This window comes from Enoplosus armatus, chromosome 13 (genome assembly GCF_043641665.1).
Source record: "Enoplosus armatus isolate fEnoArm2 chromosome 13, fEnoArm2.hap1, whole genome shotgun sequence".
In the NCBI taxonomy this organism is placed as follows: domain Eukaryota; kingdom Metazoa; phylum Chordata; class Actinopteri; order Centrarchiformes; family Enoplosidae; genus Enoplosus; species Enoplosus armatus.
In genome coordinates, this window is record NC_092192.1 from 11,984,073 (window position 1) to 12,005,299 (window position 21,227).

The following is a 21,227-nucleotide window of genomic DNA, read 5'->3' on the forward strand; positions in this document are numbered from 1 at the left end:
CTGGCCATTCATGACATGATCTACCTATCCAAGCATCGCCTCATGTTAAGTCTTCACCTACAGTTTATAGAAGTATAAAGGAATTTCAGTCCCCCAAACTGTAATTGACACAACATTTATGTCACTGAGGACGCATTTATTTGCAGTGAGAAGTATGTTTTAGCGAGCTTGGAACATTTAGTGCATTGCTTTTGATCTCCAAGTGCCTCACATTTCCCAGAATTGCATCTCTTGCATGCCAAGCACGTAATGTTAAACTCTGAGCATAGAAACATCTCATGTCACCTCATTGTTTTCTCTGTTTTTCTTTCAGGTAAATCTTAAGAAAATAGAGGAGAAGTTGGCAGTTGTTGCTGCTGCTACTCAACCTGTTTCTCCAACATGAGACATCAACATGCTTGAAGTCTTGCAGCTGAAATGGATGGTGAGATGTTTAATTCTTGATTTACTAATGGCTTAAGTTAATGTCGTTAGTGATGCTTGCTAATTGATCGACAGCAGCTGACTTGGCGGTTGCCTAGTGACAGCAAAATGACGCTTCCAGCAACTTTTGGCTGCGCAGCTTCACAGAAATGAGCCTTCACACTGACACAGTGACACTGCACAGTGATTTTCTCCTAACAAGGCGACGGTCAAGCTCTCTAGTATTTCTCTGGAATCTGGCAGTGGTATACAAATACACTGTATTAATGAAATACAAACAGATGATGAGGAAACAGTGTTCACAATTCCACAAAAAGTAACATTAGTAAACTGTTTCTGTGATAAGTTAACAGTAAAAAATTACTTTATTTTAAAATAAATTAAACTTTATTTGGGTGTGCATCTCCTCAGACTATGCAACCATAATAATGACCTAATTCTAAAACTAGTTTCAGTGTTAATAATAAGTTGACTACAACCACTGAGCAGATACACAAAGTGAATATAAACACAAGGGATTGGCTGACCACAGGGGACTGAGAGGACAAGAAAACAGGGGGTGCAGGAGATGGAGAGGCTGAATAATAAAACAGGAGAGTTAAAACACTAACAAGATGAAGTGAAAAAGGTTACATGTTACTAAATATAAAAAAGAAAGGGGTAGCTAGTGCTTAATCCCCCCCCCTCCTCTCTCAGGACAACTCATTACTGCTATGTGTCTCTATTCAATGAATAATGAGTGGATTAACAGACTCACAGCAGCCCAATTAGTTCATAAGAACAAGAAGACAAGCAGCAATTTCTTTTATAAATATGTGTAAAAGTATGTGTGTTGTGCTCAAAGCTCTAGCCCAAAATAGCACATTTAAAGGAATAGTTCAATATTTTGGGTAATGCGGTTATTCTCTATCTTGCTATATGAGATGATCGATGCCACACTCATGTCTGTCCTGTAAATATGAACCTAGAGCCAGCAGGGGTTAGCTTATCTTAGCACAAAGACTGTAAAACAGCTTGCCTGGCTTTGTCTGAAGGTAAGATAATCCACATACCAGCAACTCTAAAGCTCACTAATTTACACATCATATCTTGTTTGTTTCAACCAAATAGTAAAAGCGACACATTGTGGTTTTCCGGAGGTTATGTGCTTCACTACTTCTTGGCTGAGGTCTCCACTGGTTGCCTGGCAACCTCATGGTGATGACAAGACTTCACAAAGTTACTCCCAGCCAAGAAATAGTACGGTACATAACCTCCTGTAAAAACACAACGTGTTGTTTTTACACTTTTTGTACGGATTAAACAGACAACTTGTACTGTGTTAATCCGTGAACTTTAGAGGTGCTGGTAGGCAAATTTTTGTTACCTTTGGAGAGAAGTCTTTGTGCTAAGCTAAGCTTACCGGCTGCTGGCTGTAGCTTCATATTTAACATAAGGACATGAGAGAGTTAGATGAGAAGATTGAGAAGGAAATGTCTATTCCTTGAGTTAACATGATACATTTCCAATTTGTACGATATCATGAAGTTTGAGCAATAATTTTCCAAGGCAGGTGGCAAGCAACCACAATGTGATTGTTCAGGTTTTAAACTAGCAACCCTCATTTTCTCACAGCCTGATGTGCTGCAGGAGAAGGAAGTTGAGATGGCTGAAAAGCACGTTTTTAGTATAACATGTAATTTACTGTCTGCTGGTGTTTCTAATCAACATTATATCAACAACTCTTTTTTTACATTATGTCACCTGTCATCTCCTCTTACAGCCAAGGTGACACTTCACTGCTGTAGAAATGCTCCCCATGCCCTCTTAATTTCCTTCCATGAAGGAAAATAACTAGCCATCATAAAAACAAAGATTTGCTCCACTGAGCCCTTTTGGTAGCAGGTTTTCACACTTCATTTGAGATCCTGGGCATTAGTTTAATATTGCTCTGACCCTTTGTGGAATATTTCACTTCAAAATACCTCCATGAGAGACTAGAGTGAAAATCATGCATGAAAGTGTATGTTTGTTTTTGTTTTTTTGTTGACTTTTCGACACTTAAGTTATGGTCTCAATAGTCTATTTGACTTTTATGTGTGTCTCAGTTGTGATTTTGGTAGTCACTGTTCCACTGAAGGGTATAAAGGCTGAGAAAGAAGCATGTTTTAGTGCTTCTTTGACAGGTGTCTTCGATATCAGGTGACATCACATACTGCACTATATGGGTGATGTCACCTCAGCCAGGAACCTGGGACAGAAATTGCCACAAAATACAGCAGCTACAAGGCCATACCCACCAAGCAGAAACACAGTACAAGAGAATCTGAGGATGGTCTGCTGATATCTCTGTGTGCTATTACTGAAACACACACACACACACACACTCAGAGTTCTGTGCAGAGGGGTTTTCTGGAATCAATACATGATTTAGAAATAGAAAATCTGAGCTGTTTTGTAACACTCAAGTGCAGTGGCAGGGAATATGTTCAAAATTCAAAATGTATTTTACTCTGAAAGTTGTATTGAGTAGACAACACATACTGCATAGATGGGCTCTCCAGCAGCCCATCTAGAGAGGCCTGCCCTGTGTTTACAATGACAAGTAAAACAATCATAAAATGGTCAGCATTCACTAATTAACGACAACAGGTCTGTGTAAATTGGCAGACTCTATGTGCCATCTGTAGTGACTGGCGCCTGCGTACACTCACAGGTGAGATTTTGACATTTTTATTTCTGTGTTTGTGTGCGAGAAAGCTTCCAGAGTAACATGGATAAAAAAGAAAAATGAAAATAAGAGACTACTCTTCTTTGTGCCCACTGGGGTTAGTTACAAGCTGAGGGACCCTAAAGGCGCTCAGTTATATCTCTTATCTTTACAGTCTACTCCTGTCTAGCGTGAAAATCCTTTTATAGTAAAAAAATAAATGTGAATTTTCAAGTACATTGGAGCAAATAACTAACCTCTGGGGTGTTGGACATTGGGACTTCGCTCATGGAGATCAATGTTCTTCCTTTGGAAAATATCCCGAGAGCACATGAGGACTAATAAAACATGCGTAAATCTTTAAAAGAAATCATTCGCCTCAACTTCTTGAATCTAGCGTCCCCCAAATGTGAAAACTGCAGTGAGGATCTGCATGAAGACTCTGCTTGTTAGTGCCAGTCCGTCTTCCTCTCGGTCTTTAGTCTAGTCTGCATTCTCCCCTCTCATTTTTGGAGACAGTATTTCCACTCTTCATCCAGATTCGGTCAGTTTTGATCACGACTTCCATTCGGTCTTATTAGGGGGGAAAAAAACGCAGACGCCGGCGCACACCGCAGTCAGCTCACCGCGAAACAAATCCTGGAGACGAAAATAAGCGAGAGCGAAGTTTCCTCGGTGGATTTCACCTGGTTCAGCAACGCGTCCAGATTTCCCTAGGGCGTGTTTTCGCCGATGTTCTTGCCCGCTCGACTTCTCCACCTGTTGGGGGGTGATTGAGCAAAAAAGTAGCGCCTCCAGAAATAAACGCAGAACAGCCAGATGCCTGGCAGGCGGTCTGCGGAGCGCTGCTGCTGCAGACTGGTCGTGCGCACTTGGAGACGCATTGAACACTGTGTCACTGCAAGAGGGAAAAAAATCATCCAAACAAGCAACTCCGCCAGACATTCAGCCTCTCTTCAAACAAATGAAACTCACACTTAACAGAATTAGATGATTCCAGTTTCCCACTCAGCTTTACTTGTCTCACGAGTGACATGCAAGATATAAGACACAACAAGGCAGTTATATTGCGGATTATTCTAACGGCATCATGAACGACTGGAGCTTTTTGCATTGGAAACCAGTGGAATTATTTTAAAATTATCATCTGTCTAGTTTGAAACAGATAGTAAGACACAAGCATGCAACTCGTATGTAAAAGCATTATAACAACAACACACAGGGAATACAGTAAAGACAAACATACTGTAGCATATTCACAAGGTTTCTTATATTATTTTAACATTTAAGAATCTGTCAAGCATTACAACCTGAAACAACAGGTTTAATTCTCAGCTGCACTTGATGCTATGATACAGTATGTGATGATATGGCTACTGTGACATGACATTAGTTTTTTATGCGTTCATCACTTAATCAGGCTTCAAGCAAGTCCACTGTGTTATGAATGACAGTTTATACTGAATATGGAAGAGAAGTGACAGAAGACATCCGTTCTAACATATTTATCAGTGGGCTGGACACACTACACAAGCATGGTGTTGGAGTCAAGTTATATTTCATGGGTTGCCCATCAATTTCTTCCAACAGCTTATCAGCTCATTGATCATCAGCTCAAACACAAATGCCATCTCTCTCTCTCACTCTCTCTGTTTGGCTGACTTATAGGCCTGTTGATGTTGTAAATTCTTCCTAATAGTGTGTAATGCTGTTGAATGTCCTCTGACATGTTTATAGAGTCTCCAGGCCACACTCATTCCTTGTGTCTGTCCGTGTGTGTGTTTGTGTGCGAGTTTATGTTGGCAGAACTTGCATTTAAACTGTGGGTAGAGTCACAGTAAATGTCACTGGGGACAGGTTTTGGATATGGAGAGCCTTTGATTACGCGGTGCTTGCTTCTGTCAGGATGGAGATACTGGGGCATTTGTTTCTGTGGACAGAAGATGGATTTGTGGGTTTGTACTACTCATCCATCATTGTTTTTTCTCATTTCAAAAGCACATAATCATGTGAAGCATTCTGAGCTATATTCATAAGCATTACTGAGTGTGAGTAATGCATACATTTCTAGCATGTGGTGCTTTTGTTTCCTCGTGGCATTTCTAGATACGAAGCCTCTCTATGAGCTGTAGGTGAAAGTCACTCACTCACAGGATCATGATTAGCTTGGCGCGCTCCAATATGTTGTTTGCAGTCACGTGATTCTGATGACGCTGGAAATTCAGAATGAGGCAGGAAGTGAAAAGCAGAATGGACGAGATGGAGGAAAGCCTGCACTGTGCTAGTTATTGTTTACTCATTGTGTCGTCCCAGTCAACGTGTGTGAAATCTGGAATGACCCAATTCGTTCTTAAATTATGTCTAAAAACCTATTTTGAGGTTACATTGACCTTTGACCTTTGAGTCAAAAGTGTCACCTATCCAGTGTCCGACCAACTGTGAAATATGGTCACAAACTCCCCTTCTGTTCCTAAGTTACGGTGTTGAATAATGGTAAAAAAAAGTTTTTTTTCCTGGACATTATGTGAACCTTTTAACTTTTGGGTAAAAAATGTCATCACTTCATTGTTGTATGGCATTAAACATCTGTGTGACATTTTCATAATTACTGAATCAAGCTTTTGAGTTATGGCCAAAAACGTGTTTGTGAGGTCATAGTGACCTTGACCTTTGACCTTTGACCACCCAATTTGAATCAAGTTGTCCAAGTGGACGTTTGTGCCAAATTTGAAGAAATTCCGTCAAGGTGTTCATGAGATACTGCATTCACGAGAACGGGTTGGACGGATGGACGGATGGACAACTCAGAAACCTCTCCTTCTGTCTTTGCACTTTTGGCTGCTTCTTGAGGCATTTCCTAATTAAAAATCATTTATGGCTTCACGTCTCTGGTGCTGCTAATTTCTTTGATGTACTTGTACTAAAGTCAAATTAAATGGCTGCACCTGTGGGATAACAGGGTTCCCTGAAACTTGGCCTGAATCCCACATGGAGACTTCTCTTGGGCTGCAACTCTCTCAACTGTGTCTGTCTGTCTTTTTTTTTTAATGTGGTTCCCTCAGAATTATTACCATATATTATTATGACATAATAGAGCACTCCCCTTTTAGGGTCAATAACTACATTAGTTCATCCAAGCAAACTGATTTAAGAACACACTCACAGACATGAGAAGCAGCAATTAATTGATCATGACAGGAAGGTAGGAAATTGAATTAGATTGAAATAAATGTGACATATTAGTGATGTCTTTTGTACCAGTGGACATGCACCAGTGGCACCAGTGACCCAAGACATTATAAACAACAGTCAAATGAGGTAATAACTCTCTGCTGGTTCCTGTTCTCACAAGCAAGTTTTCAAACAAAAGCTAAAGTAGATTCAGGAGTATGTTGAGCACATTTAAATAATCTCCGTTGCACTGCAGAACAGAGTCTGTATAGCTGACAGGTCAGAAATCAGAAAATATCATTGGTTCTAAAAATAGTCCTGGAGCTAATTCTTCTCCCATAAAAGGGCCTATAAAGGGGATTGATTGGAACGGACTATTAAACAACATTTGATGCGATGTGGAGAAGGAAGGCTAAACAGTAGATTCTACTTGCCTCACTTACACTGATTTATTCACTTTTAGAGCTTTTTAGACCCTTCCTTTGTTGTAACGACGGCAGCATTGATAAAATCTAGCATTGAGGATAAGCACAGTACGACCTCTGCAGCAGTGGGATTTAAAAGCAGAAGGCTCCTTTTCTATTTTTACTTAACAGTCGCCTGATGACGGCAAATTCCCCTTATCAGAAATGCAGCGTAGTTTCACTTGTTAATAAAAAAGTTACAGCATATTGCAGAGTGGGCATAAAGGCAGCGTTATTGCTGTGCTTGACGTTATTTCACAAACTATTCTGCTGCTGCAGCACATTTTGAGCTTTTGGGGTGTTTGCTTCAGTCCTCTCAGTGCTTCATTGTAACTTTTCACACACTGAAAGAATATCTTTGCAGATGCCCGTTTATGAACAACTGGAGAGTGGCCTTGTTGCACGAGTTTTAACAGATGATGCTGTTCCCATCAAGGTAGAATGTGCGGCAGAACATCTGTGAGATGTAACATGCCCACTATTCCAATATGAACATCCAGTTGGCAGTGATATGTCCCTTTGCAGCCTCCCCTCTGTTCAATCTGTCTCCTCTGTCTTCCCCCTTTCTTCTCGCTCCTATCTCGCCCTCGCACTCGCTCACACAGCCGCAGGTTAAACCCCCTTTTGTTGAAAGCTTGACAAAGAGTTGGACTGCTCTCTGTTACAGAGGTATGCGTGTTCCCTGACATCTAAAAAAAACTTGCGCTCTAACCCAGAGTTTCTCTTTTATCTCCATGGAAACGCAGCGCCGTCCTCATGCTGTCCCACGCTTCTGAGAATAATCAGTCACCCTTTCATGAAGTTACACCATGTATAGAATTGTTTTTTTTTGAAAAGGCAGTGCCCCTGTCAACATCATGATTATATAAGTCGCGGGTTTTCGTAATGCCTCTTTTCTGCTGGGTGCATCCGTGGGAGTCATTTTGTATCTGTGGCTCTCTGGGTTCCCTGAGGTTAGTGTGGGCATCTCAGCTGTTTAAATCCCCATTACCCTCATGCTCTCTGAGTGGCTACTGGGTAATTAAAATTGATCTGTCTCTGTCCTCCCTGGAGATGCACTGAGGCTGAGACTGCCACCCCGGCTCCCTGACACACACTTGATATTTGTGACAGCAAAAATGAACAAAAAGAGGAAGAAAATTACCTCAGCAACGCACAGTGAAGGGCAATTATTTACTTTTGTATTTCTTTGTATTGTCATGGCACCCTGTCATTGCTTGATACGTCCACATAAAAAATCCCTTTAACTAATTTGCTTTGCCAAATATCTTTTGTAGGAAACACAAATTACTGCTTGGATTATGGTTGGACTTTGACATAAGAGACCAGGGCTCATGTCCCAGATATGGCAGTCTCAGGCTACACAAACACTGCCGAAACACAAAATTAATAACATTAATAATGGTTTAGTTGCCAGAGGTGAATAATGTCAGGGAAACAAATTACAGAGGCTGACACTGAACATTTTGCAGGTATGTTCAATTTAACATGTTGTTATGTTGACAACAACTGCAATCTGGGCAGCATTACATAAGTATGTAAATGTTGATTGGAGAGCAGCCATGGCAAACGTTTTGTCATTGTACAGAAATGCACTGGTGGCATTTTAATGCATATGACAATACAGTCCTTGAATCCTTGAATCTACCCTACGAAATGTACAATACTTAGTAATACAAGTCTTTAGGAAACACAGTTGTTTTAAAAAAGTGAGCTTGTTTTATTAAATTTTAATGATGTACTGCACTATTCAGTTCTGGCAATGAATTTAATATTGTATTTAACACATTTTAATGGCTGCGTGTATGATATTCTACATAAAGCACCATTTCATGTTAAGTCCTACAAAAACAGATGCCACAATTACACTACTAAGAATTTAACAGCAACATTTCATTAACACTTCTTGGATTTGGGTTAAAACTAGGGTAAAGTATTTGTCATACTTTTGTTTAGTTTCAGGTGAAAATACAACATGGTTAAGTCTAGAGCCTCCAGATATATAGTATAAAATCCAGTAAATTGAAAGCTGTTTCCTGTGTAATGCTGAAACACTTATTATTGTTATTTCACAGGAGTTCTCCGATGTGAGTGATGCCAAGGACTGGTAAGCAGCTCTTCCTGAGAAACCACAGTTTGCAGCAGCAGAAATGGCTCGCACTGCTGGACTATCACTCTCCAGACCTCAGAGAGAATAAACAGATTGTCTCAGAGTACACACACATGTCCTCTGTAAGCACGTCCTGAAGCTCTGCGCTACTGTGCTCGATGTTCACCAACGCTGACCCTTATGAAAGAACAGCTTTGACTCGGCTGCAGTGATCAGTCAAGGACATTGCGGTTATCTGCTGTTATCTTCGGCTTATGTAACTTTAAATGCAATGCTACAGTTTTTTTCCCCCTTACTTGTATGAAAGCACAAAATGTTTCCAGAGCGCTGTATGATTTCTCTTTGAAAGACCACCACTGAAGAGTTTTATGTGGGTGATTAAACTATGACAGACGAGGGGCATAAAGACAGTCTAATATCGCCCGTTCAAAGAAACATTTTTATGTCCAAATCCTTTAAAGGCAATGAAAGATTATCTTTTCATCTCACTTGGCTGCTCTTTTGGTTTTTGCAGTAACCATGCTTTTATCATCAGGACTCAAATGAAAGTGTTTGCCCTTGAAATCTTAATAGTTTTCAAAACAACATAATACATCTATATGCTCACTTCCCCTTTAATAGTCCCCCTCAGCTGTACCTTTGACAGAGTGGAATGGCCTTCTGCTAAATTGAATGTCTACTGTCTGCTTTTAAAGCTACTTTACAAAAGAAAAGGGGGCTGTGTTTTAACATTGGTTGCATTTGCAAAAGTGAATCAGTTTTCCAGCCTTTCCCAGTTGACAGTAAAATAACTTAAGGATGGTGAATAATAAAAGAACAGCCTTTACTCTGAAGAAATGCTTTGGCATACCTTCATACGCTGAAGTGCAACCGAGTGCATCACTTCACATCTACAAGAGAGAGCCGCCAAGATAGTAGTGATTTTTTCATCGAATGTGATAGAGTGTCATATGACAGCCTGAATGTTTATTAATTTTATCACTGTAGGGTTTTAACACTCCAGTTCCAGCACACCTACTTGTCAAAGGCCATGTTAGAAGAAGGAGCTGTTAGATCTTTAATTAGGTTGAACTGTATTATTTTAAATCATAGTGGTTTTCTTTTTTGCTTTTTAATCAAAATGTTTCCTTGCACATGTTTTTGTATTAGTAAATGTATGAAAAGGTAGGCATGCTGACCAAGAGGTCAATGTAATTGGTTGCAGAAGCCACACAATGTCTGCCTTTGTATTTTGCATGATTTGGTTTATAGTTGGTATGGTTCTACTTTTCAGAAAGCCAGTTATATGCCCTGATTCACAATTTCCAGATAAACACAAACACTACTAATGATACTGTAAGAGACCACAGCATCAGCCGTTTCACCAAATGCCCCAAAACAACATGTTTACATTCAAGAGACAAAGTGGCCGTAGTAATTTTGACGGTGGCAAACGGCAGCAAGAGCTGCTACTTTTACATTGTCGCTTGGTATTCTTCAGTTCAGCATCCAACACAACATGAGACATCCTGACTTTTAGTCCCCAGGACGGGTCAAGATCGAAAAATTATGAAATCTACAATCCCTGTAATGCAACTTGATAGTGTCGTCCAAATAACCGTCCACGTCCAGTTTTTAGGACAGACTTTTTGCTAATATTTTGAAGTCTCCAAGCCCAAGCCAAGGTAACTGTGTCGACATTTGATTCTTTTATCAGACCCCCATTGAGAGCTATCATATAACTGTCTTCATGCCTCCTCATGACAAATTCACTTCTTCCACATTTATTTCCAACTTCAAAAACTGTCAGGATTAATATTATGTACAGTATGTAGTTTCAAATTGCACTGTCAGCATTTCATTGGCACAATCCACCACTGAAAATGCTTCCAGATGGTGCCACTGTTTGGGTAATCATGAAAAACAGGACTTGACACCAAATGTATTTCTCTGGTGGCACAAATCTCTGCTCATGTCCAAGCTTTTGTGCGGGCTGCTTTCACATCAGCATTCGACCGATTCAGCATGCGACCACAAGAGCATTGTAACCATCCCAACTATGTGATAAGTATCAGTCAAACTTTCCACTTTTCACACCACAGAATTGTTTGTTGCAATGCAGAGTTATTGGACAGTTTTCAGCTTTAATCGTGACGTTTCAAGCAGACACTATGGATGAAACAACTACTCACAAGATTGATGTATAGTAGTTTCCAAGTTTTTTGCAAGTATTAATTGTTCAGAATATTGAAAAGAGCCTGCTGTTTTGCTTGTTCAGACAAATCTAAGAGCTATTTCCGGCCTCACTATTAATCTGAAGTTTTGTCTTTTGTCTGATACTGTAATCAATAGTCATTTGTACTAAGTGAACAGTCCGTGCAGGGTCTGGCCCAGTTTGAATAGACATATGGCTACCGACATACACACTAGCCTCTGCTGGTATCCAACCCCCATTAGACATAATTTACTGCGCTTCCTTACTCCTTCTGTCTGTCATCAATTTCTAGTGGGTCTATCATATATTGCCCATACAAGGGGACAACCAGACAGGAACAACTACACAATCAAACACACTTGCATCAAGCCTGTTCAATGCATTTTCAAGAGGAAAGTAATGAAACTGTTTAGATAGTTTACATGAAATCCGTCCAACTGGGTGATTTAATAGACATGTTGTAATTAAAAGAAATAAGGTGGCTCAGTGGCTTTATTCCCCTCCTTAACTCCTCACCATTTTCTGGTGTTCTTAAACAATCAAAATGCAGCTTATTGGCCAAAATATTTGTTTGTATTATACATAAAATAACTGCACCAGACGTATGTACGTGTGGCTTCTGTTTCTCGTTTTTGATGTTATTTTCTGTTAAATACCACCACTGCAGATGTGCTGTCTATTTTCTTCTGCTGTTGATTTCCTCTTTAATATCAAACACAGGCAAATCAGTGGGACACCCAACTGTAATTATCTGTCAGTGCCATCCCTTTAATTGACAAGCAAGCCAAAGCTTTCCTTTTCCTATAGTGCAACAAAAATTCAAGGATAAAATGATAAAATGATGTAAAAGATAATGAAGTAGAGTTAAAAAAAAAAAAAAAGCAGGGGATCACTTGGAGATCTGAATGGCTCATGGCTCTCTGATAATTACAAACAATTACAGACACTTATGAGATATTGTAAAATCAATCATCAGCTTAAAATTTTAAATTCAAGCTGCACAAGCACGATGAAGAAATAACTTGTGTGGTGTAAATGTTAACCATGGAATTTGTGCAAAAATAATGTATATCTTAATTGACCACATTTCAAACTATTGTTTCCTCAGTTACTTTGAGTGTGATTTATAAGCATGTGTTCAGAGAGAACGTAAAAATGAGGGGAGACTGTTGTCCCTCAAGATGCAGCCCAGTGTGTCAGTGTGTGTGTGTGTGTGTGTGTGTGTGTAGCTCTGAGGGTGTGCCCGTATGTATGCTCTAAGCATCAGTGTGTGTGTGCAGTTGATGTCATGACAGATCCGCTCACTTCAGTGAATTAATGTGAGTCTCTGTGCCCCGAGGGAGCTGGTGGAGAACCAGGTGTTGCCCCCTGCCTGACCCCCTCTATCAAGGGGGGCGACCAGATGAGGAGTCTCAAAGCCTTTTTGGGAAGCAATGCTACTGAACGATATCCTTGAGCCACTCAGACACCTACACAGAGATGACAAAGGGTGAGGGTGTTGACAAGTCTGAAGTGAAAGTGTGAGAGGAGGGATTGGAGTAAAAAGCTCTGTGTGAGTTCTCTTTACTTATATATACCTATACCTATTCACCTTCCTCCAACAAACACTACAATTATAGATTTTTGTGATTGCCCTCTTCCCACCTTTCAGCTTGTCGACTCAGATTTTAAGACAAGATCTCATTCTATTTTTTAACATCCTTCATTTTACAGTCACTGGACACTGATGTACTCCTATCCCACACCCCGAAGACCAAACAAAGCGTCACTTTACCCCACGAAACAGGTGATTTAAGGGAACTGTCTGAGTGCACTCTTTTGATTTGGCTTGGTTGACTGTCTGCCAGGCTGTCGCTCACAAGGTGTCTTGTATTAGGCTGGAAATAGAATAGCGTAGAGTAGACGCATTCTCTAAATATGGTACTAAACCCCTTTCATTGAAAATGACTGACCATTTTTCAGCTGATTATTCTTACAGTACCTGCACATGGCAAAAACAGTGGTCATGGTCTGGCAACTAAAATACTTGGTATTTCAGGAAGGTTCAGGAATCATCATGGTTACATACTGCAGAAATATTGATTGCAACACACTGCACGCCCATCCTTGAAATAGTGTCTACAGCCATGCTAGCAGCTCTATGAGCCTGTACTGATAATAATTCATCATCTGGGCACCAAGGATATCGGTACCAAACTTGGAATTGCTGTTAAGACATTTCACTCAAAACCACAAGTGTTAACCTCATGGTGGCGCTACATGAAAATTCAGGGGATCATCAAAGTCAGTAGAAAACATTGTATGATTGTCCGTACAAGATTTGGCGCCAATCCATGGACTAGTTATTTTTGAAAACTTTGACCTGCTGGTGGCACTGGATGAAAAGTCTGAAGAATGTTGTCAGGATTCATCCTCCGAGGACCGTGAATGTCTGTCTATATCCATCTAACAGGATTTTACAGACATGCTGAGAAAGAAATTCCTACTAAAAATTTACAAAAACAGGCGTGATATAATTTGGAAAGAGACTCTTAAACAGCTCTTATTTTGTTGCTTTGCTCACATCAGGTCTTTCCCAGCATTGCATTTACGGACGCTTGTTCCAAATACCTGTTCACTTTAAAAACAAAAGCTATCAAAGCCCTTTTTATGCTGGAGTCAGCAGCTACTATTAAGTTGGAGGGAAGGAACTATGCTTGGAGAAAATTAGAATATAAATCAGTTTATTCAAATTACTTCTTTAGCTGCTCATGATTACATTTTACAACAAAAATACAATTAATTATGTTTATACAAAATGCTGTAGCTGGCCTTGCCGGAGGTGTTGTCACAGATCTCTGTATGCATGACTGGCTACTAACACAAACATTCATTAAGGCTCTAGTTTGCTGTTGAGATGTGTGTGTGTGTGTGTGTCTGTGAGGAGGTTAAGAACAGACGGACAAACCTCCTAGGTTACAGTGAATGTTTGCTTTTATGAGACGCAATTTCTCTTGTTTTTGCAAACAAGCAGTTGCTGCCAAAATGTTCCCATAATTGATGCTGCAGAGAGCTCCTGCTGCACATTTCTGAGAAGGAACTTTGTTCAAGAAGCAAAAACAGTGCCCTAGTTGCAGGCGTACAGACACATCGCTTTGAATTCTGGTCCTTCTGATATTAGGTTCACAACTTTTCCGAACTTTTCAGGCAGGGAGGTAATTGGACAAAAGTGAAATATTCATGTCTGATATGTTTAAGGTTAAAACATGACTTGGTTACTTGATTTCATTAAATAAGGTTTTTTGAATGTAGAATTCTGGTGGACACATTTTCATATATATCAGCACTCAAATAACACTTGCCTAACACACACACACAGGGTTTTGAATCATTAAGGTTTGAGATATGTATAACAGTGGAATATTTGTGGATGTAAATGCAGCTCACAGTCTCACAAAAAAGGGTTACGGTGACAGCTCATCATAGTGACCCCAACTTCCATGACATGTACTATAAAAACCAGAAGGAATCTATCTTTGTTTTATTTTTTCTCTACTTCCCCTGCATGTGTGGTCCTTTGTCACTGTGCCACTGCTAAGTTGTTTAAATACAAATGCATTTGTCTACCTCATGTCTTCCATAGATAAAACATGACTCAACATTCTGCTTCCCTGTGATGCTATCCCTCTCCTGAACCTCCATCAAAAAGTTGCATAATTATCCATATTTTGTCAGATGGGTCGTACACATTGCTTGTAAACATGATACACTGACTTGAATAGGATTTTCTTCCTATTCAAGGAAACATTTAGTTGTTAGTGGATGCTGATGACAAGTGAATTTCTCTCCTGGGGATAATAAATTGGGAGAACTGACTTGAAAAGAATAAATGTGATGAAAATCAGATAACAAGTAACACAAGTTTAAACTGACACTACGTCCCATCCCTAGCACTGCTGCCATAGGGTTAATTAATAAATCCACTCGCAGTCAGCTGCAGTTACGCACTGTGAGATATCTAATCATTTGAGACAACAGCATAAGAAAGATTTGAGCTTCTGTTTTTTTCCTGTTCATGTGGTCACCCATTCTTCTTCTTGTTTCAAAGTATTGATTTCCATAGGAGTAGGATTAATAAACGTTGTATTCACACTCCTCTGTTTTGTCAAAATAAATTCTTCCATTTACTTGAAAATTGCGACCATACACAAGTATTATCGTCAGCCTCTGTCAGTTAATGGAAACGTCACAAGCTGTGATACTGTGTAGGAAGACTGTCAGTTTAAGTGGTGATACCACAAATTTGCGCACATCAAAGTTAATCATGGAAAATGGCATACATGCAACAAGGAGCACGGAGAAGATGCCTCAGTAACAGTCTGTCAGAAACTGTTGCTTTGTTTCTATCTTCTTCTTCCTCATAGTATTAATAATATTCTTATTATTATTGTTATAATGTACATGCCCAATTGGATTGTAACCAAAATGTGTGGTATTTGTCACTGTTTGTTGCCTCAGCTTTTAGAAATACATGAGGCTGTTCTGGTAATTGGATTATGGTTGCGATTGTGATCTGTCCATCACACACACACACACACACACACACACACATTAACTTTAAGACCAGTGATGCTTGTACTAATGCCTTGGGAGGCTCATGGTAATTACCCTTATCGACCTTCCCATAGGTATCAGAGTCATGGGTTATCAGACAAGGGATCCAATCACAATGCAAATAAAGGTAAGAAGAGAAGACTGATGGAGGTCATGTTTCATGTTTTATTCCTTCTCCCTCTTGCCTTGGGTGAAGGAAAAAAAAACAGATAAATCCAATTATTAGCTCAAACTGCATTGATTGTGTCCTCCCTTAAAGCCACAGAGAAAAGGCAGGTAGTGTCTACAGGAAAAATAATAGCCTGTTCTGAGGATGTGGGGAAGACTTTTGTGTAACAACACATTGCTACTAGGGGCTTTGTCATATAATCAAACAGATATTCTATATTCTCCAGAGCCTCACAAACCTGCACCTTTGATTATCGTTCAACATTTGAACCAGCTGTGGAATTAGACCTGCAAATCACATACACCATGGGTGCATGTTTTCTGTATGACACACATGAGGAAGGAAAAACCATAAATGAGTCTTAAATGAGGTTTTGTGACATGTGTGCATTCTGTAGTGGGTCGCCAGCAACGATAACAAGCCCTGTGTTGACCACCCACATCAAACACAGAACCCATGTAGAAATCAAATGCACATGAATGAGAAACTCCAGCTACACGTGTGCAGGATTTCAATCAGTTCATCATGACAGCCTGCTATATATGCATCTGTGTGAGTATGGGCAGAGGGCAAGAGAAATAGGATACAGTAAAGAACTGAAGAGGAGACGCCATGAGGAGGAGGAGATATGCATGTCCACGGAACAGGGATGGAAAGAGCACTAAAGGGGAGCTATGTATGAATCATAATGTCATATGATACTATTACATTAAAGAACATCTTTAGGCTACAAGATATAGTGCATGGACATGTTACACTACATGTATACATTAGTGGAACAACATCACACTGTCTCCAGGTGTGAACTGCACCACCAAGCCCACATGTCCAAACCAACACAAATTCTATTTTCTATAGATGGACATTTGCAGCCAGTACATACAGGGACAAAACTCAGACAATTAAACAAAAATTAGAAATAAATAAATAAATAAGAACTAAAAAGAGCTATGGACAGCGCGGCGGTGCAATAAGCAATATTAGGCTACACAAATTAAATAACCTGCCACTTTAACAGCAGAATAAAGCATCACCAAGGCAGCCAACACAGGGTTGTACAGACACTATAAACAGACAGCAGCTACAGCCCACAAACACACACATTAAAGGGAAAAGAGAACTGCGCAGTTTTTACACACAAATTATGTTGCTAGGCAAAGCAGCGGGTGTTGATGTCCTCTGTACAGTGAGTTACAACAATCAGTGAGTTTGTTGTTGTACTCACCTGTCTGAACATCATTTTGTTAGTCTTGTGCACTGTGAAGTCCTCCTCAATGTGCTCTACGTTCAGCTTCTCTGCTCGTTCATTCTCAAAGCATAATATAACCAGTACACTCAACCTCTCAAAAACAATAGAATGGCCTCACACACCTGACTGGAGTTAGAAGTTCCTAAATAAATGTCGAGGTCAGTGTATGCAGTGTGTACCTGTTGGTCACACAACATCTTGGGCGTGTTTGATTTGGGTTAATTAGCATGCTGGCCGGGAGGGGCAATAAATCGGTGATTAACTAGGGTAGATGCCAGCTGAGTGCAGACTGTGGACATGGAATTTGTTACTTCCACTCCGCCATATACATGTATACAGACACGTAGTCTGCTGCTGGCAGGAAATCTGCTGCTGGCTGCCCAGCTAGGACAGATAAAACTATGCAGAATGCTCTGTAGTTAACAATGTTCTGGGTTCAAATCTTTTTTTTTTTTTTTTCCACGAGGGTTTCCTCCAAATGCTCTGGCTTCCTCCCACAACAAAAGAAATCCATGTTAAATACATAGCAGACACCGGCATCAGCTGGTCCTCTGGTGCTGAAGAATGACTGCACACTTCCGTTAAATAGGTCTGATGGGGCAAATCCAAATGATGAATTTCCCCACCGGGAGCAATTAAGCACAACTGCGTTGAGATTACAGGGGTTGACACCGTGGCATTATGGTACTGACAGACTTTACAGTTCCATTTAGTGTTATAAGTTTCCCTCTTACCATAATGAATTATGCAGCAGACTGTAGTCCCAGGCTAACTGAGTGGAAAAAAACAAGCGAGTAAAAACAGCTTTGGATCTGCAGGTCTGCACTAAAGGTGTGGGTTGGACTGCATATGGCAAACCAATCATTAAAAATCAATCATTGTCAGTTTCTTTGTATGTCTGGGAATCTTTCACCATCTGTCATCTGTTCGTCACTTTGATATTGTATTTAATGTACCATAAAGGATTATAGCTTTTGCTTTATTCGAGGAACGTTTCTGTGTTTCACATTCGCACCTGTTGTCTGAAAACAGCTTGTAGCACTTCACTGGTCTCTTGAAATTCAGCGGTGGAAAGTAACTAAGTACATTTACTCAAGTACTGTACTTAAGGTACTTGTACTTTACTTGAGTATTTGCACATTGTGCTACTTTATCAATAATAAACAATTGCTGGTTACATAAGAGCAGATGGGAAGAAAAATGCTCTAAATATAATAAATCAAGGCAGAGAACTGAATAGAAAGGAAACTCAGGAGTCCTTGAATGACTTAAGGGTGAGCAAAAACCACACCTTCATGCTAATGATTCAACCTTTTTTGTTGGCTGTAACTAATTTTCAGACAAACTGATGGAGCATGGAGACAACATAAAAACATTTAACAATATCACATCTGCATCACTGCATTACAGTGACAATTTCAAATAGGTGCATGATTGCAAAAATCTCTGTTTAACTTATCACAGTTATAAAGACTTTCCCTCCTGAGTCAAGGCATGCCCTGCTGGTTTTACTCCTTTCCTTCACGCCTCTTCCATTAAAGCGGCATGTCTTTCTGCTGATTCAGTGAGAGTTTAGGTACCATTAAAATAATCCCGCCGCTGGATTTCTTACTTTTCATTTTGCCCGATAGGTAGCTGGTTTTACTGTGTAATTACTGCAGATGGTAACAAAACAACAGCAAAATGTTCAAAAAGTGTAATCCAGCACCTTGGGAGGAGAGCGCTTTCTAAAGCCTCTCAAAGGACACCATCACCATGGAAATGACCAGTCTCTGAAAATAACAGAAATTACCAGTGCACTCTAATTATAGGTGTAGAAACATGCTCTCCATTATTTATTTGTCCCTTTGTTTTCTCTTCAGAAGGGCTCTGCATGTATGAGTGGCGAGTAAAAGAAAAGGATAAATCACAAAGTACTTTACAAGAATAAGAACATGAAAACAAGACAAGCATAATGTCCTATTATTTGATTCTGTATAGCTTGTTGTATCACTTCTGGTTTTCATCATTTCTTTGGCCTTTCCTTCCTTTCTTCTTCAGTTGCTGAGGAAACGATCACCAGACAATAGCAGCACTATTCACAAGTACTTGCTCCAAATATATGGTTCTAGAAATACATCATAAAACGCCATCAGGACCAGATCTGATGAGCGAAGTTATCTTGAGATGCAGTTTTTGTGATTTTGGTTTACAGGTCGATGTTGCTGTAAAAAACTCTACAGTCCTTTGGGTCCCTGTCACTTCTTGACAACTATAAGCAGCATCCTGAGTAGCCTGTCGTATGCCCCTGACCATTATATCAGTGTCATCCCTATTTATCTCCAGGAAGTTATCCACCCAGTCAGTCATGTCAGCGATGATATTTGTGAAGCACTCAACTGGGTGAAAAGCATCTGGTCTGACATACAGAAGGGTGTCGTCTGCATAACAATGAAAACTGATGTTATGATTGCTGATGATGGCTTTATTGACACACTGGAAGCGACGTAAAAGGCAGACAACAGAGGAAAACGTGGACTGAGTACATCATGCCTTTTTTTATGGATGATTGCTTTGGCTACTGAATGAAATTAAATCATGCAGATGAAATATTACAATGATCCTACTCTCATTGGAAGTCAGTCCGCTGTCGCCAGGACTTTTGACAGTTTCATCACATCCCTTTTTGTGGTTTCCTGATAGCATGTTATAGGTAAAACATACACCTCTCTGTGCAGAAGAGGAGGTAACGGCTCACAAGTTGTGGATATTTATTTAGTGTTTTTATTTATTCCTTAAAATGTTTCTCAATCCTAAAGATATTGCCTGTTTTGTATGTATGTCTTTGAAACCAAACTGACCGAAGGGGGCATTGAGGCTTGACTCTTATTACCGGCCAAAGAGATCCTCTGCCCCCCAGGCAATGCTAAAAGGTCACTCTTATCGTGGTTACCCTTTTATACCTGCAGATAGAAAGTGAGTGAAGGTGATTACAGGGACAAACCATGTTTACATTATTCAACTGTTCAAATAGAAAATTCAAACTATAATTGAGATATACTTTCAGGAAATTACAATGACCATTAGGAAATGATATGTTTATCATGATGACCACCAATGTGATGAAAATGATGGTGATGGTGAAAATGCGTAATTAAGTGCGACAGTGATTTGATTATTCTTCACAGAAGCTGAACTGGAACTTGTAGCAGTGTCACTCCAAAGTGCTATTAACATCGGGTTAATGGACTTGCCTGCAGGAAATTTGCGGAAAGGGTGAAGAGGGGACAAATGAAAGTAACTGCGAAAAAGACAGCAGCTGAGTAAGGTCAGACTAAATGTCTACAAGGCTTTTATTTCTTCAGCTTTAAGAGGGAAAGAGAACTCTTAAGCCCATGGGGGATTAGTCAGTGAATGTCATAGCATTTAGCTACACATCCACACACACTGTTAAATGCACATCCTCTGGCTTTTTGTATACTGTCTGTGAACAGTCTGGTCTGTTAAGTACAGGGTAAAATACACATTTCAGTCAAAGAAACAGTAAAGAGAAAACAAATGGAAAGGGGAGATACAGTACAGTCAATGTGAGATTCTGCTCATTATAATATAATTTATAGTCCAATCTGTTCTGTTTTGTCCATCGTAAACACATTTCTATTTTTCCTTCATATGTATTCTTTCACTTCATCTGTGGCATTAGCATGTGGTGCTGTTCTTGTTACCTCGATGGACTGGAGGTGTGAGAGTGCTTTGCTCTGCTCACTGACCCATATGGGACCATGGTCAAGTTAAATGGAAAACAGCAGATTAAGTGAGTAACATAATGGATTTCTAGAAGATATAATGCATTTAAGCATATCAGGGTAATTGGCCTGTGTTCACAAAGGGTTATTCAAGATTATTACAGTGACATAGAGTTTGTATCTTATTTGTACTAAATGAAGTAATTTAGATATTATAATCACCTGTAAAATGGAGACACTGAGAGAAGCAATCAACTGAGGGAGAGAAATTATGCTGTTTGTTATCTTCTGGTTTAATTAAAAGCCCTCATAAATGAAAAAGGTGACTAGCTGTAGCTCTAAGTAGAACATGAAATGTTGTCTCAGTAAAACACACACAGACACTCAGAAAACTCCATTTGGAGAGATGAATGTCCATTTATGTCTTATGTCAGATTTAT